The 17,680-nt window shown below is 36.3% G+C and overlaps 1 protein-coding gene across 5 annotated transcripts in view; it reads right to left on the reverse strand.

Moving 5' to 3' along the window:
• LOC132692466 (sulfotransferase 1 family member D1-like) overlaps window positions 1-14,650 on the reverse strand; it is a 45,290-nt gene extending 30,640 nt beyond the window's left edge. Inside the window, exons 1-2 of one of the 5 annotated variants that reach the window (XM_078446055.2) lie at window positions 1,423-1,742; window positions 811-861 (exon numbers count right to left, since the gene is read on the reverse strand). The gene's annotated coding sequence lies outside the window, so the exon portion shown is untranslated. The other 4 variants (XM_078446054.2, XM_078446053.2, XM_078446052.2 and 1 more) reach the window with 4 other exon arrangements.
• Between the last annotated feature and the right edge of the window lie 3,030 nt (window positions 14,651-17,680).

The following is a 17,680-nucleotide window of genomic DNA, read 5'->3' on the forward strand; positions in this document are numbered from 1 at the left end:
TTAACCTTAGTCCATCCTGACCACACATAAAATTTCTTTTTAAAGATTTTCCTTCACGAGCCTTCTACAACTTTTCTTTGCATTTAGATTTTGTCCCAAGCCATTTTTATCCAAATAGCCAGTCTCATGTAGGACAAAATTACTTTCTTTTACCTTCAAAAAAATATATTTTCATTTTTTATATCTTTCTTTTACATCTCTTACTTGTCTACATAGAGTTGCTTGTCTTATTTTTACCAGTTTTAACTACATGTAGCAGAATTTTAACTTCTAGAAACCTTGGTACCAGTGAACTAAGTACTGACCAATTGTGAACTCTATGTTACATCAGAACTTTTTTTTAGATGGCAAACTTATGAATCCATTAAGTAGAAAGCATGCTTTTCAATAGTTCCGAATATCCTTAGTTTTTTTTTCTGCAACAAGTCAGAAGCACAAACCTACATCTGGTAATTAGTGCTTCCACCTCTTATCTCATTAGGTATCCAATAAACTCAATCTCAATTTATCATGCAAGCAAAGCTTTAAAGTTTTAGGTTACCAAAGACTTTGAAAGCTATCTTAACAATTACCCATGAAAACTTTGAGACAGACAAAATTAACCATCACTTTAAATCATCCTTTTGTTAACAAATTGGAACAGAGATAACATGAGCTTATTTGACCTACAGCAAATCTAGGTAGAATAATTTTTTTTAATGTTGTTAAACATTGTCTATCTCAAATCAACAAACTTAAATTAACTTAAACACTGAATATGCTTTACTTGAGTCCACTTAAGACAATTTGTTCCCCATGGTTAATTTTTACCTGGAATGTTAGTGGGGAAATCTGTCTTCGGTGGTCTTCACTTCTCAACATCTAGGGTGGGAAGAGGAGTTGATGGTGCCTGAGGCATTGAGGAGCCAGTTATGTAGGCCTCCCCCCAGGTGGTGCAGAAGCAGGAGGGAGGGAAGGGAAGGCAGAAGAGACAAGGTGCCAGCACAAGGCAGAGAAAGAGAATTCCTACTTTTAAATCTTGTCAACTCAGACAGAGGAGCAGACTCCAGGTTTCTTTTGTTTTGTTTCCCACCAGTAGAATTAGGCAGTCCATGTCAGTCCGGAGAAGACAGGGAACTTCCCCAAAACAAAAGGAGTTTCAGCAGCTGCTTGGGAATATTTCTTAAAGTCTCCGTTCTGAGGTAGACTAACCAGAGACTGTTGGCTCTAATTATCATAGTCATTGACACAGGAAATGAAGGAGACACAAGTCCCCATACACAGTCACATGGTGACTCCAACCTGCCGCCCAACACCCAAAGCCTTAGATTTGCAGCTTCATTCCTCCTCCCTTGTGGAACTACTAGGGCAAGTCTGGGAGGTGATCAGGCTCCCCTTCCGCCTCTTAGGGGCAGGTCTGACAAAATGAACCCGGGTTCCTACCAGTGTGACGGGTATTCTCTGAACTGGTTCCTGGGCTTCAAGGGTTCCATTGGCACACACAGAGTTCTGGCCTCCGTGCGCTGGGAGGGCTAGTCTCCTGCGGATCGAGCAGTCCACTGGTGCCTGGTGAACCACCTCTCCAGGCGCCCTGAGGTTCGTATCCCTAGTGGCAAAGGAGGTGGAAACGCACCATCTCCAAATCCTGGATGAGAGCCCCCAAGTAATGGAGCAGGATTCTCGCACAGAGCGTCTTAACACTGAGGCTTTTCTTTCCGGGAAGCAACTTTATTCCTGCCAGCACCACTCAGCTGGGTTCGTACCCAAAGAACTGAGCCCAGAATGCCACGTGGTATAGTTTTTTTTTTTATATCTTTTTTGCTTCTTTGTCTCCCATATATGGAAACACACAAACTTGTAGTCTGATTAAGTGATCTCATGTTACAAGGTCTTGAGGGACGTTGTCAAGTAGCAAGGTTGCCTTGAGGTTTTTTTTTTTTTTTTTTTCTTTCCTTAGGGAGGGGACCCTACCACAGTATAGTCTGTATTGTTCTATCCAACATATTGTGGATACTACAGGAACATTCTCAATGAAATATCTACTCTTATGGAGCCAATGTGGAGTTAGATAAAATAAGAATAGACATACTATATGGAGATAAGTACCATGAGGAAATATAGAACATGGTAAAGTGATAAGGAATGAAGAATTAAGTAGTAAGAGAAAAATGATAACTAGAATTCATACATAAAGGACAGATAAATGAGTGGTCACACCTTAAATGTGATAACTTCAAATCTAGTGTCAGCATTCTTATCTACTCTGTAAACACCCTCGATATGTGACTTACATGTATTAGTGTCAACATCACCAGGCTGACAAAGACTTATATATTCTGAACATTTCTCTGAATGTCTTGACTGTTTGACAAATTCAAAACGTTTAAATCTGAGGCCATTTCTTTCCTCCTAAATATGTTTTCCCTACTGTGTTATCTAGGCCCTACCTTAACTATAAATCTTTTTAGAAAACTCACACATAACAACATGAGAAAGCTCCTGTCTACTTGCTATAGATGGGATGCTGCCCAATTCATGAATCATTTAACAAATTAGATCTTAAAATTTACTCGTTTGAACTTTGTTTCCTAACCGATTTGGTGGTAGCATTGGGATCAAAGTGAACTTCTTATTTTTTAGTGTTTAGTTTTAGTTTTGTAATTGTTTCATGTGTATTTATTTATTTTGAGAGAGAGAAAGAGACAGAACATGAACAGGGGAGGGGCAGACAGAGAGAGAGGGAGAGAATCCAAAGCAGGCTATGCACTGTTAGCACATAGTCCGATGTGGGGCTCACACCCACGAACCATGAGATCACGACATGAGCGGAAATCAAGAGTCAGATGCTTAACTGACTGAGCCACTCAGGCTCCCCATGGGATCCAGAGTGAACTTTTGATGGCATTTGGGGGGCAAAAAGAAACATAGGTATGATGCCCCACAAGCCCTTTGAGTCTTTGAGTCCACTGTTTTTCTTGTCCTTTCTGAGGGCTCCTGGTAAGTCTTGGTTTTAGCTCTGTTCTTATATTCAAGCTACTGATCTAACTGGCTTTCTGACAGGAGGCTCTAACAGAGCAGAACACCAGTTCTTAGCCCTTGGTTTAGTCCACAAGTCCATGTTGGAATCCCTTCCCCAGTTCCAGTCCAAGGCCCTTATTTATTGGAGTTTGCTGGTTGAATCCTTTCCCAATTTCCTGTCCAAAGTCTCCTGAAGGGCATCTGCTGGTTAAGCCCACGTTGGGGTTTGCTTGTGGTATGCACGGGGCCTTCTCTTGACCAGTCCAGAATGACATTTTTTGGTTGCTGCAGGTGTATTAAGGTGGACATGTTTTTTTGTCTTGTTTTATGTAAATAAAAGTTATTGGTAGCATGGATCTTGAAGGCCAAAAAGCTGCAAAACTTAGCGGGCATAGGTTGAGCATTTAAGAGCTGTTAGAGCACTCACTGCCTAACTCAAAGACTCTGTGTTAGGATAAATTTGTCACAGAATGAGTTAGGTTGACACTAGGTCACCAACCAACCTCAAGAAAGTTTCCATGCAATAAGGCACACTGCAAAACACCTCACTAAATCCCAACCCCTTGACAAGTCCCTCTTAAGTATTAGTTTGGCTCCAAGAAACCCAAAACCTAGCTGAAAGAAATGGGATCCTCTGTATATAGAGAATTGAGTGTGCTTCCTTCTGGCTTACCTGCTTATTTTATGTCTAAGAACTATAGTTCCAGAATGTTCCAGATGTCTAGCAAGATGGAAAAATGTTACTAAAGACAATGTGGAAGTAAAGTGGCCATACGTGGATCGTTCCGATCAGATAAGATGACTTAAGAAGCTCACTTGAAAGTAAGGGTTCTCAAACAGAACTGAATACCTCTTTTAATTGGCAAGCAGAAGCCTCCACAAGGCTAAAAAAGTTCAAAATAGTTTCATTAAAAGATTACAAAAGGCTAACAATAAATTAAAGATGCAAGAAGTGCCTGAAACAAAAGATTCTATGACTGACTTAACTCCTGCTGCTCCCCCAGTGTGATCCTCTGTCTGAATTGTTTCTCCTGAAGAGACTACATAACTGTAAACAAAAATCTCAGTGGATGGCCTTACAGACACCCCTAGATCTGCCTCCAAAGGATGGCTCCTATATGGGCCTCTCCTAGACAGGACAAAACTGAGAGATTTTTCAGGTAAATGGTTACTTTATTCCTTGAAACAACTAAGGGAAAACTCTGGCAAATACCAGAGCCAATAGAGAGGATCTTTGAAAAACCAGAAGAAGCCCACCAAAGGTAAAAATTCTTACCAAAATCAGTTCTCCCGAGTCTCTGTAGTGCCCACTAGAGATTGCAAAATGCAATGTTACATTGACCCTTCCTTTCGAAATCCAAACCCATTGCTTTTTGAACCTTTCTGTCCCAGGGACAGCCTTGGCCTTCTCACTGGTCTCATTTTGCATAACTGTGCTTGGCTTTCTGCCTGCCTGTTACATGCAAGGTTTTGTTTTGCTTTGCTTTGCTTTGCTTTTTTCTTATTTTATAAGTGACTCTGGATTTTGAGAAAGTAATATTTTTTTTCATTCTCTTTAGGGACCCATCTGACACCTGATGGAGGTTATTCAATATTGCCAGAAATATTTAAAATTAAAACTATGTACGCAGAGGGAAAGAAGCAAATTGAAGATAATATAATTGGATAGATGAATCAATCCATAATGTCAATTAAGTTACCACCCAATTCTTCGAGGAATTGAGAAAAACTATCCTTAACTCACAAATCCTTTTGCAAAACAAAAGTCAGCTGTGCAGGCAATTCAGAATTCACCTATTCCTTTACCATTGGAAAACTTTCCCTGTTCCTAAGGCTTCTGAGTCCCAGCCCCGGGTTTCTAGTCCTCCCTCATCCTGCAGGGACCTTCCATGACCCTCCAGGTACCTGACTTGAGGTTGAGTGTTGCTGCTTTTACTGCTGCACCAATGCCCTCAGCCGGCCCCTGAACACCTTTGTGCTCTGTTTGCTGAAGGTGGGAGACGACTTGGCAGCTTGGCTGGACTCACCAGCCTGGGTGTTCCCACCTGCCCTGCTGCCCAGTTGTGGCTGTAGCCACAGATAAAAACCTTGTTTCCCAGGAAAAAACAAAACAAAACAAAACAAAAACCTTCCCCTTTTTATCTCTAAAGGCTTGTAAAGCATTGGCCTTAAGAAATTAAAGTGCTTCTTGGAAGAATGTCGGTTCTTTCTCTGTCTTTTGAAGTTATACATCTTATTATGTGTTTAAAATGTAATGGATGGGTTAAATGGGGAACCAGCATTAAGGAGGGTACTTTTCAGGATGAGCGCTGGGTGTCCTATGTAAGAGATGAATCACTGGGTTCTACTCCTAAAGCCAAGACTACACTGTACATTAAGTAACTTGAGAATAAAAAAGAAATAAGGTCTATATGTCTGTGTGTTTGGGTGTATGTCCACGCGTATATGTTGTAAATATGTGATATGTTTCTACCTCTGGATGGTATTGCTAAAACTAATTTCTGAAAGAGTTCTATTTAGTTGAAGACAAGTGCTTATAAGGATTTGGTTTTCTAAACCTCTCAGAAAGATAGAAACTAACCTACATGTTTTTTTAAGTTCATATGGTCTGGGAAAATATTTGATATAAAAGTTAGTTTAATGTTGATGTTTTAATTGAAACAGACATGTCTTTAGACGTTTCAGCATTAGATATAAAACTTTCATTCCACCTGGGTTTACTAGTGAAATAAGTTCATATTGTCTCTTACGAGGTCTGTCAACTACACCAAAAGAATAGACTGGAATAATGGCTGACTTTGTCTAATGTTTAATGAAGTTTTTGTAGATAATTCAAATGTAATTATTAATTTTAAATGTTTATTTTTGAGAGAGAGAGAGAGGGAGAGAGGGAGACAGAGCGTGAGTGGGGGAGGGGCAGAGGGAGAAGGAGACACAAAATGTCAAGCAGGTTTCAGGCTCTGAGCTGTCAGCAGAGGGTCCGACTCGGGGCTCAAACCCAGGAGCCCTGAGATCATGACCTGAGCTGAAGTCAGACGTTTAACTGACTGAGCCACCCAGGCATACTCTTTTTAAAAAAAATTTTAAATCAAATATAATTATTAATAACAAGTAAATTAAATAGATGTAAACAAAATGTCCCTTGAAATATAACTTCCTCTGGAAGATAATTATAAGTCCTCAGAAACTACTTAATATTCTTCACACTGATAAAAGTCAATGTTAGTCTGTGTTAACCTAAACCAAACATTGGCTTTCATGCCTATTAATGAGTTAAAATAATGAAATATTGTACCTAAGGATATGATGTGTCTTAATCACAAAAAAGTTAATATTAAAATCACAATAATCAATACGTTATTCCTCTAGAAAGTGATAATATTTTGATATTCAGATTCTTTTTTAAAAGGTATTTATTCTGAGACAGGGAGAGTGGAAACAGAGGAGATGGAAAGAGGGAGAGAGAGAGGGAGAGAGAGAGAGTATCCCAAGCTGGCTCCACACTCAATGTGGAGCCCAACATGGGGTGGAACTCAGCAAACGTGAGATCATGACCTGAGCTGAAATCGAGAGTTGGACGCTTAACCAACTGAGTCACCCAGGTGCCCCAATATTCAACACACCTAAACAGGACAGATTTTATGAACTCCTTTTTAAATGTGTAAAGACTAAACTATTTTAGCAATAGAAATGCTGTATTTGTGGGGCTTTTCAAAGCACAGCATTGGGAATCTGAGGTGTGGCATTTGAACTGTTTCACAAACCAACCGTATAAACCTGAGTTACTTACCTCCTATTTCTGAGCCAGGTTTTACCTGTCTAAAAAATATGGGAAATACACAAAATGGTCACTCTGGTTTGTTTCACCCCTAACATTCTCCAATTCTAAATAAAATGAATATTCTCTGGTTACCAACTATATGTTTAAAAAAATTTTTTTTTTATGTTTTTATTTTAGTTATGAGAGAGACAGAGTCGAGCAGGGGAGGGGCAGAGAGAGAGAGAGGGAGACACAGAATCTGAAGCAGGCTCCAGGCTCTCAGCTGTCAGCACAGAGCCTGACGTGGGGCTTGAACTCACAGGCAGTGAGATCATGACCTGAGCTGAATGAAGTCGGAGGCTTAATCTACTGAGCCACCCAGTGCCCCCCAACTATATGTTTTAGGTCATAACAGTAGAAACAAGAAAGGAACATGTTTACCACAACACTCCTCTATTGCTGAAAAATTCTGTTAGGATACTGCTAGTTAAAATGCTGCTTTGCTTTTATCAAACTTCAAAGCGTACATTTATAAAAGCTTCTTATTTATAAAATCTCAAAAGTAATACAAACAATATTCTGTATTTTTCACATGACTTTTGGCAGTTTATGTCTGTAATAAATTATCCAATTATGTGCCTTTTGACTGTTGTCTTTTGTTTGTTTGCTGTCTACATAGAAATGAACCTATGTTCTTTTCCCACACACTGTATCCTATAAATGATCTTAGTTTATGTTATCAAATTTAGTTGGCTAAGATAGCATGGATTAAGGCTAATACATGAAAGGCATAATACATGAAAAATACTAATATTTATGAGTGTTTATAATCATTATAATTTTCATATTATATATCTCCACCTGACTTAATAATAGCTTTGAAATTGATATTATCATTGGAAATTTTCAGAGTTTATGCAACCTGCCCTATAACACAAAACTTCTAAATGGTAAAACCAGATTTCACATCCTGGAAATTAACTCATCCAACAGTGAAAGCTCTCAGCTTTGTTGCTGGAAAGGCCACTGCTAGAAAAATCTAGAACTTACCAACTAAGTAGCTTTGGGCAAGTGAACTTTTTTGGGCATAGAATTCTTCATCTGACCAGATAGCATCCATTTCATAGAATCATTGTCATTGTGTTAACGTCATTGTCATAAACTCATAAATGAAACTAACTGGAATTTAAATAAAAACTTGAAAAAATATCATAAATGAAATAATGTGTATGAAAATGCATCATGCTACTGGGTGTTCTATGTAAATGGTGAATCTCCAAATTTTACTCCTGAAACCAATAGTACACTATAGGTTAACTAACTTCAATTTAAATAAAAACTTGGAAGAAAAGAAAAAGAAAAAGAAAATGCAGCACACTGTCAGGCATGTATTTCTAAAAGTGTTATCATATGGTCACCATTTATACCATCATAATCTCAAAATTCACGCTTTTTAAAAAAAATTTTTTTTTTTTAACATTTATTTATTTTTGAGACAGAGAGAGACAGAGCATGAATGGGGGAGGGTCAGAGAGAGAGGGAGACACAGAATCCGAAACAGGCTCCAGGCTCTGAGCAGTCAGCACAGAGCCCGACGCGGGGCTCGAACTCACATACCGCGAGATCGTGACCTGAGCCGAAGTCGGAGGCCCAGCTGACTGAGCCACCCAGGGGCCCCTCAAAATTCACGCTTTTTAAAAATTTTAACATTGTCTCAAATCAGAAAAAAAATACATTCTCTTTCATCTAGAGAACTATTCTCTATCTTTGATTTAGTCCCACAGAAAGAGATAAAGGTCTAAGTTTTTATATTTAATCTCTGCTTTATAATCTCTCTCTCTTTTTAAATGTTTGTTTGTTTGTTTGTTTATTTATTTATTTTTGAGAGCTGGAGCTGGGGAAGAGTAGGGAGAGAGGGAGAGAGAGAGAACCCCAAGCAAACTCCATGCTGTCAGCACAGAACCCAACGTGGAGGTCCAACTCAAACCGTGAGATCATGACCTGAACTGAAGCCAAGACTCAGATGCTTAACTGACTAGGCAACTCAGATGCCACTATAATTTGTCTTAAGCAAGCCATTAGCTTTAAAAGTGCTTAACAACTTTAGTATTTAAGTGGAGATAATTGCAATTACTGTTTCCTCCATCTCATACAGATATTCACAAGATGAATGTACCCTATTATTTCATATCCTCAGGCAATTCTTTGTACATAGGAAGTAATGGATGCCATTTGCTACCAGGCACTCTTATTGTCAGGGTCTTTTAACATAGGTATTTTATGGTAAAGAGTTAATTATATTCTTCATCTGGCATCCCCAGGGCCTTGTTAAATCCAGAAAACAGCTCTCTAATACCATAGCAATGGAAGAGATTGGTGAGATCACTATCTCAGTTCCTGAAAGTATATACAACTCTGCTTTATAATAGGGCCTTCTTGTTTGTAAGTGTAAATGATATACATGTTAGGAATAGGATAACAAGCATGTATCTTCATTGAAAATAGAATTGTGTATGTCTGTGTTTGTATGTGGGTTGTTTTTTTCTTTAACTTGATTTTGTCTTTCTTTCTTTGAAATGTGGCTTTTCTGTCACCATGATGCTGTATGATTTCACCTAAAAAGTAGGAGCTTTGGATTTCTCCTGCAGAGAAATAGGCAATATTTGGCAGAGTTGGTTAGAAGGTTGAGCAAATGTTTCCTGTTTTGTACGATCAAAAGTAGGCAAAGGCAGATGGAAGAAGGTGGAGAAATAAACATTTATGGAGCACCCACAATGGATTGGAGCCAGTTTTCAAAAGGCCCTTTCAAGTGTGATTCTGAATAATTTTTGTAAATTTTTTGACTATATTGTCTTCAACTGTAAAATGGGAATTATTTTATGTCTCATCACATTGGATACTTGTAAGAATTAAATGAGTAAAGTACTTGGAACAATGCTTGACACAGAGTAAAGATCAATCAAATATTAACCACAAAAAATTATAATAATAATTTACCTTTCTAGCAATATATGAGATAGATATTATTTACCCCTATTTTCCAGAAAAGGGAACCAAGGGTTGGAGATGTTATGAGAAATTCCCAAAGTCAAACAACATGTACATAACGAAGTGAAGGATCATAACCCCAGGCAGTATTTCTCTGACATCAGCCATGGTAACATTTTTCTAGATGTATCTCCTTAGGCAAGGAAAACAAATGCAAAAATAAACTATTGGAACAGCATCAAAATAAAAAGTGTTTGCTCAGTAAGGGAAACCATCAAGAAAACAAAAAGGCAACCTATGGAATGGGAGAAGATATTTGCAAATGATATATTCAATAAGGGGTTAATATCCAAAATATTTAAAGAATTTATACAACTTAATACTTAAAAAACAAACCAACTGATTAAAAAATGGGCAGAGGACCTGAATGTTTTTCCCAAGAGGACATACAGATGGCCAACAGACACATGAAAGGATACTCAACCTCACTAATCATCAGGGAAATGCAAATCAAAACCACAAGAGCTATTACTTCACACCAATTAGAATGGCTAAAGCCAAAATGGCAAGAAACAACAAGTGTTGGTGAGGATGTGGAGAAAAAAGAACCCTTGTGCACTGTTGGTGAGAATGCAAACTCGTGCATCCATTGTGGAAAACCATATGGAGTTTCTTCAAAAAATTAAAAATGATCCAATAATTCCACTACTGAGTCTTTTACCAAAGAAAATGAAAACACTAGTTTGAAAAGACATATGCTTATCCCCTATGTTTATTGCAACATTATTTACAACAGCCAAGATATGGAAGCAATCTGTGTCCATCAATAGAAAATGGAATATTTCTAAGCCATAAATAAGGATGAGATTGTGCCATTTGAGACAATATGGATGGACCATAGAGTGTTCTATGCTAAGTGAAATATGTCAGAGAAAGACATATATCATATGATTATACTCAAAAGTGGAATCTAAAATAAAAAAGAAGAAGAAACAACAAAAAGCAGAATCAGATCTATAAATACAGAGAACTGATGGTTGCCAGAGGGGAGAGAGATGCAGGGTTGGGCAAAACAGGGAAGGGGGAATGAATATATCATGGGAGTAAAAGGCACGGCATAAAGAAAACAGGCAATGACATTTTAATAGAGATGTGATGTGACAGATGGCAGCTACACATGGTGAACATAGCATAATGTGCAAGTTTGTCAAATCACTGAGTTGTACACCTGTGTATAAATTAATGTAACACTGTGTGTCATCTATACTCAAAAAAATCATACATAGATTTATGGATTCTGGACACCATCCTGTTCTTTCTTTGTTTTTTGGTGTGTTTTTTTTTTTCAGTTGAATAAGTAATTGTCTTTAATTTAATATGAAAACATTTAAGGATTTTTAAATAACTTTTTAAATGTTTATTTATTTTGAGAGAGAGAGAGAGAAAGTGAGGGAGAGAGAGAGAGTGGGGGAGGGGCATAGATAGAGAGGGAGAGAGAGAATCTTAAGCAGGCTCCATGCTGTCAGCACAGAGCCCGATATGGGGTTCAGTCTCACAAACCAAGAGATCATTACCTGAGCTGAAATCAAGAGTTAGTTGCTTAACCAACTGAGCCACTCAGGCACCCCAAAACATTTAAGGCTTTGAATTTGTCACTGGTTAGTTTTGGCCAAAGCCAAGAGGCTCAAATATTTCCAGTTTTCATTATTTACTAAATAATTTGTATTTAATTATATGATTACTAACCCAATCGATTATTATGAAGAAAATGTATTTGATTTGGCTTTAATTTGCAAATTTAACTTGTCTCATTTTAAAATTTTTAATTAGATTCTCTATGTTAATTTGCTGGTTTAGAGAATTCAAACATCATAAATTTTATATTTTACATTTGATTGTGACCAAAATGATCAAAATGATCATTTTGTGGCAAGTTGTATTATCTATTGGTAGTATAAGATATATCTATTGGTATATCTGTTGGTGTCCATATTTAGTGTATATATGTGTATGTATAAATCTGTATATATATGTAAATGTATATATTTATATATGCATATATACAAATGTATTCAATGTCAATATATTTTTGAATCTTCAAAATATTTTAATATAATCTCTCAGATAGATTAATGTTGTGTAAGATTTACCTCTGCATATCTATTTCTATCAATTTCTCTCAAAACTTTTAACATACACAGTAAATGGGTTTTTCTTCTTACTCTGAAATTATGCTCTCTGAACTATAAAATTGTGATTGTGTTCATTATGGAATATAATATTTATTAACATAGATTTAGCTAACTCTTGATCTTTTTTGTTTTGAATCTATCTTATTAGACAATAACATTACTTTTTCTTAGCCTATATTTTTTCTCTGTTTCTCGATTCATCCTTTTAAAAATCCATATGTGCGTGTGTGTGTATATATATATATATATATATATATATATATATATATATAAAGATATGTGTATATATATACACACACACACATATGTTTATTCCCTTTTAATGTTTAAACCAATTTGAGCACTTTTGTTAACGAAAGTATTTCATTACTCTCCTTTAAAATATGTTTCTTTCTTTCTTGTCCATCTATAATTTCTATGGGTACTGTAACTTTTAGCACAACCTTCTTTGGAGAATAAGATACAAAATTCAATGTCTTTGAGAAATAATGATATTTATATAGGCTGAAAACATTGATTTCTGCTAACTTGACAAAACTGGAGTTAGATTAAGCCTTAAACCCACATTGACAAAGGCAAAGTGGCCTATAGTGGGATGAATCAGACCTAAAGAAAATTACCTGGGCAATGTCAGATCTCTTATCACCAAACCTTTTCCAAAACAAAGAATTACTCTTTTCTAGGAAAGATTTGTGTTATTCCACTGTTCCTCCTCTCTAAAATCTATTCTCAGGATGTGGTGCTATGAGATGCAATGAGATGAATGTACCTGTGTATGTTTTGCCAAAGCGAGCGCTAGATGTGTGCGTTGTGAAGTTTCATAAAGCTTTAATTTTTCCTAGAAGGAGATGACTTTAACTCAGGTGTGCATCTTCAACTGTGACATCTTAGATTCTGCCCGGACACACACCCTTGAAAGTATTCTTCAAACTTTTAAAGGCTTTGGATAGCTACTTCCTATTGACTTTTGAAGTCAGTTCCAAACTCTTTCAAGTTTATTTCTGTCAAGTTTCAGAACACGACAGGAAGTTGTTCTTAGATGCAATGAAGAAGGATACACTTGCCAACATTCCAGAGAAAACAAAGGGTCTAATTGTTGCTGAAAATACCCTCTGCATACTCTGAGCCATCATGAAACACTAAATGAGTCATGTGGCCCCAAATGAATTTTTTTTTTTACCATATAAAATACCTCTTCTAGTATATCTGGAAATTTAGGTATCATATGATCATACAGCCTTCAACTATATTATCCCCATTTTCAGTCGGGAATATAGTGATTTTAAAGTTCAGTATAGCTTTATTCATGCTGATAGCTAATAAATCTATTTTAATGGTTTAAAATAAAATATAATTTTGGAACATTTTCAGAACATTGGCTTCTAATTTTCACATCTTGAAGAAAATATTTATATCTTTCTTTTTAAAAAAACGTGATTGTAAACATTTATGCGTTGAAAAAACCTGTATTGACTGGTCATAGGCATTAGCCCAAATAAATTAATCTGACTTACTAGAATCATTCTAATTTCAAATATTCAGGTTTAAAATGTATTAAGTTCTTTTCATCAGTTGTTAAAATACAATGCTAAATAATCTCATTACTACAATAAACATTTAGTGATATCAAGTGACTCTTCATTTATTAAGGTTTTCTGTACTAATGTGGGGTTTTTAGGATATTGCTTAAATAATAAATCTAAGGTAAAAGTCAAAGGGATATAGAAGAGACCATTCCGAAGTAGTTTTTCATTAAAGTGACAGTAGGAGAGTGCGCATGAAAAAATAATCTTGTTTCAAAACCTTTAGGAAAGTAATAAATTTGTAGAAACTGAAGAACACATTACTGTAGTGGTTCTCTAATTTAAAGATAAAAAAGATCATATATGCATTGTAGTGAAAAACATGCCATATAGTCAAATTATTTTTGAAAAAGGAAATAAAGCAGTCATCAATGGAAAATGCATTTATCTAACATCTATACAATACAATTCTTTGGTAATTTCAAGAAGTACAAAAAAGCAGACTTGTATCTTTACCTAGATCGGATTTCCATATTCTTACACACAGATTTTTAAAGAACTCAACCAAGTAGTTGAGATATTCCTTTGAGATAAATATTCCTTCGAGATAAACAGAAATACTGTGGTGGAAGATTAATAACCTTTAAAATTAGTTTTAGCTTTACAAAGTTAAAATTAGTAGAGCAGACTACCTCTTCAGACAATACAATTTTAAATATGAAAAATAATGCTTTGAATTTATGATAGAAAATCTGGACCTAAGAATCCCCAGATAGTTCCCATTTCACAGCAAAACATCCATACGAGAATTCTCCATTTCTTGTTCTCTAATTTTTCAGTTGTTAAACTTAGTTTTATACAAAATATTGATACTTTAAAGAGAGAGTTGATAAATCACTTACCAGATGCTTGTCTTGAGGAACTAGAGGCCCAGAGTTTGTTTCTACAGAAATTGGTTACTGGAAATTTCCCTCTATATATTGTTCAGTCAACCAAGATAATCTGTCTTATGCATTAGGAAGAAAAGATGAAATCTGTAGGGCTATATGAGGTTGATAATTAGCTGTACAAAGTCTATTTATTACCAGTTTAAGTATTAAATGCTTAAGGGAAGGCTTTTTGTTGTTACATGTGGTGGTAGATAGATGGAAACAAAGAGCCTGTGGAAATCCATGGAATCTGGAATGAACACTATCCAATAATTATGCGTAGTAAATGGAGGCTCTTTTACTTTCGCTTTTAATTTCAACCATAAAAGCATAACACAGATGCTATTTCATGGCTCCAGTGCTTTTATTAGAAACTCTCACTTAAAGGTGATTTATTTGTACCTCTAGAACTCCATGGGCAAATTAGACCAGCAGGAACATGTTGCCTGTGTCAGAGCAAAGGGAAAAGAACATGAAGCCAAGAAAAGTTGGAATATCTTCTGTTCCTTAAATGAAGCCTCTACCATCCAGAGCCAGATCTATATCACTTTTTTAAGCCCTGGGCCAATAGTGGTGACTGTGATAAAAATTCTGTTTCCAAATAGAAAAAACTGACTTGAAACTCTTGTCATTTTCCACATGATCACCTATATATGACAGGCTTCCTTTTTGTTTCTAGGTCTTGAAATCATGCTGTTAACACAGGGCAAAGTTATTTAGAGCTGTGAGTTTATCAAACTGTACAGAAATGGAATTTGAAATTGCAACCTCTCATTCAACAAAGTATGAAGATGTTTTTTAAATGTTTATTTAGTTTAGAGGGGTGGGGGGAAGCACAAGCAGAAGAGGGACAGAGAGAGAGAGAGAGGGTGAGAGAGAGAATCCTAGGCAAGATCCACACTGTCAGCACAGAGCCTGACCCGGGACTCCAAACCATGAACCATAACACCATGACCTGAGCTGAAGTCAAGAGTCAGATGCTTACCCGACAGAGCCACTCTGGTGCCCCAAGCTATAATTATTCTATATTATCATCCTCTGTGAACATCCAACCGTTCCTTTGGCTCCAGTTGGAAAATCTTGATTAAGGATTTTATCTTGTAGTCTGCTTCAGGGAAGAAACTAAGAAACAACCTGAATATCACACTGCTACAGAATTACAGGAAGGCAACACATCTGGAGAAAATTAGATACCATTTATAGATTAGTCTGAAAAGCAGGGGAAAATATTTCCAGTTTGCCTCTCCACAGGTCTTGCAGCTAGAATATGATGCTCAGGCTCTTCTCATGCCTCCCTTGCATGAGATTGAAGATTTATGTTCCAGAAAAATTGCAACTTATGGATTCAGGACCTAGTGTTACTAGATATAGCTGAAGAAAGCATGCCATTAATGAAAACAAGGGAATTCAGGGATGAGACTTTTCAGGTTAGTTTGATTGAAGGATGCATCCCACTTAATTTGACGTCATGAGAAAGGTCCAGGGAAATAATCCGCTTAACTTTATTCTCCTCTCTTCTTCAGATCTCCTGCCAAATAGAAGCCAGAGAGCCCAAAATCCTGTTAATGTAATCCATACACTTCAACCTCCCAAGGCAGAAAACACGATGGAACCTGGAGGGGTAAATGAAAGGTATCCAGCCTAGTAAACTTGCCCCATTACTCAAAGGGTTTACTTTCCCAAGCCCTAATTATTATTGGTCTAAAAAGCATTGTCAAGTTGATTGCTGAAACAGTATTTTAAATATTCTTTTCTGTAGGGATACATTTTATAAATAAATATTGTTTAGAAATAAGTTTTAAAAGTTTGCATGATATTGTGCATATATATATATATATATATATGCCTCCAAATGTATGTGTATATCTATCTATCTATCTATCTATCTATCTATCTATCTATCTGTATATATGAGAGAAAGATATAGAGAGAGACATACATTAAAGATGAATTATATATAGAATGAGACTATAAGTGTTTGAGGGTTGGCAGCAACACATCAGTAGATTTCATCAATACTACCCTGATCACATAAGACTGAAACTTAGGGCAAGATATCTCAAAACATAAATCTCTAGTTTCTTATAACTATGTTACTATGTATGTAGTATGTACTCTGAATGATCATTTAGGTATAGATCAGTTCAATGTTTTTGTCACTGTCAAGGAGTCGCCAACAATTCTGACACTTCAGCCCAAACATTGGGACTCTCACAGGCCTTCCTGTGAGATGAGAATGAATAACTGACTGAGTTTTAGGTTATGGCACGGAGTTAAGAGCAAAATTGGGAGTTCTTGAGCTCTTCATCATACAATTCTTCCTGCAGGATTTCAAATCAATGCCAACAGTTTTGATAATAAAGGGCTGTAAAAAGTTGAGAGAAGGCCATGGAAGTTGATTATATTAATGTGGGCAAATATTCACTGTCCTGTACTTTGCCTTTGAAAGCAGTATATTTTCCTGCCCAATAACTTTGGACTTAAGCCGTGATCTCTGACCAATTACATGTGAGTAGAAGTGAGAAGATGCCAATGATGCTTTAAGAGACATTGTATTTTACCATGGATCTCTTGTTCTTTTTTTGTCTACCTTGAGAGTGAACATGTCCCCTAAAGGAACTGCTCCTTCAGCCTGGGCCCCAAAATGAAAAACACATATGTCAAAGTCTCAGCCTGTCTAAAGCCTGGAACCATGTGGCACTCAAAAGCAACACAAACAAGGAATAACCCTTTGTTGTAGTTAACAAGAAGTCTGAGATTGTTTCATTTCTTAGTAAAGCTGACTAATACAATTTCTTTTCATAAAACTTCCCTAAATGGTGGCTAAGTTGGAGACTAGTTTAATATTTTCCCCATAAGCAGTTGCTCTAAAGTGTCTATAATAAATGTGGCCCTTTGTAGACAACTTTGGTTTTGATATTCACAGATTTGGACAAAAGTACTAGAAGTTTTAGTTAATGTTCAATGGTTTCAAGAGTTGACATAAATGAAAAAAATATTTTCATTGGCAAATGAGTAAGGAGTTTCTTTTTTCAAACTCTTGCTAATAACAAATATATATATGTGCCTAGGTAGACATAAGATGCTTGACTTGCATGGTTGTTGGCAGGATACCTCAGCTCCATTGTAGCCAAAGACAGATGATCTCTTTTTTTTTTGGCCATAAGGGTCTGCCCATGGAGCTGAGTATATTTATGTCATGGCAGCTTTTTTTCTTAATTAATTTTTTTATTTCCAGATACTAAAAAGACTTTTTTTGAAAATTGAAATATATTTGACATATAACATTAT

The sequence above is a fragment of the Panthera onca genome, chromosome B1, assembly GCF_046562875.1.
Source record: "Panthera onca isolate mPanOnc1 chromosome B1, mPanOnc1 haplotype 2, whole genome shotgun sequence".
In the NCBI taxonomy this organism is placed as follows: Eukaryota; Metazoa; Chordata; class Mammalia; order Carnivora; family Felidae; genus Panthera; species Panthera onca.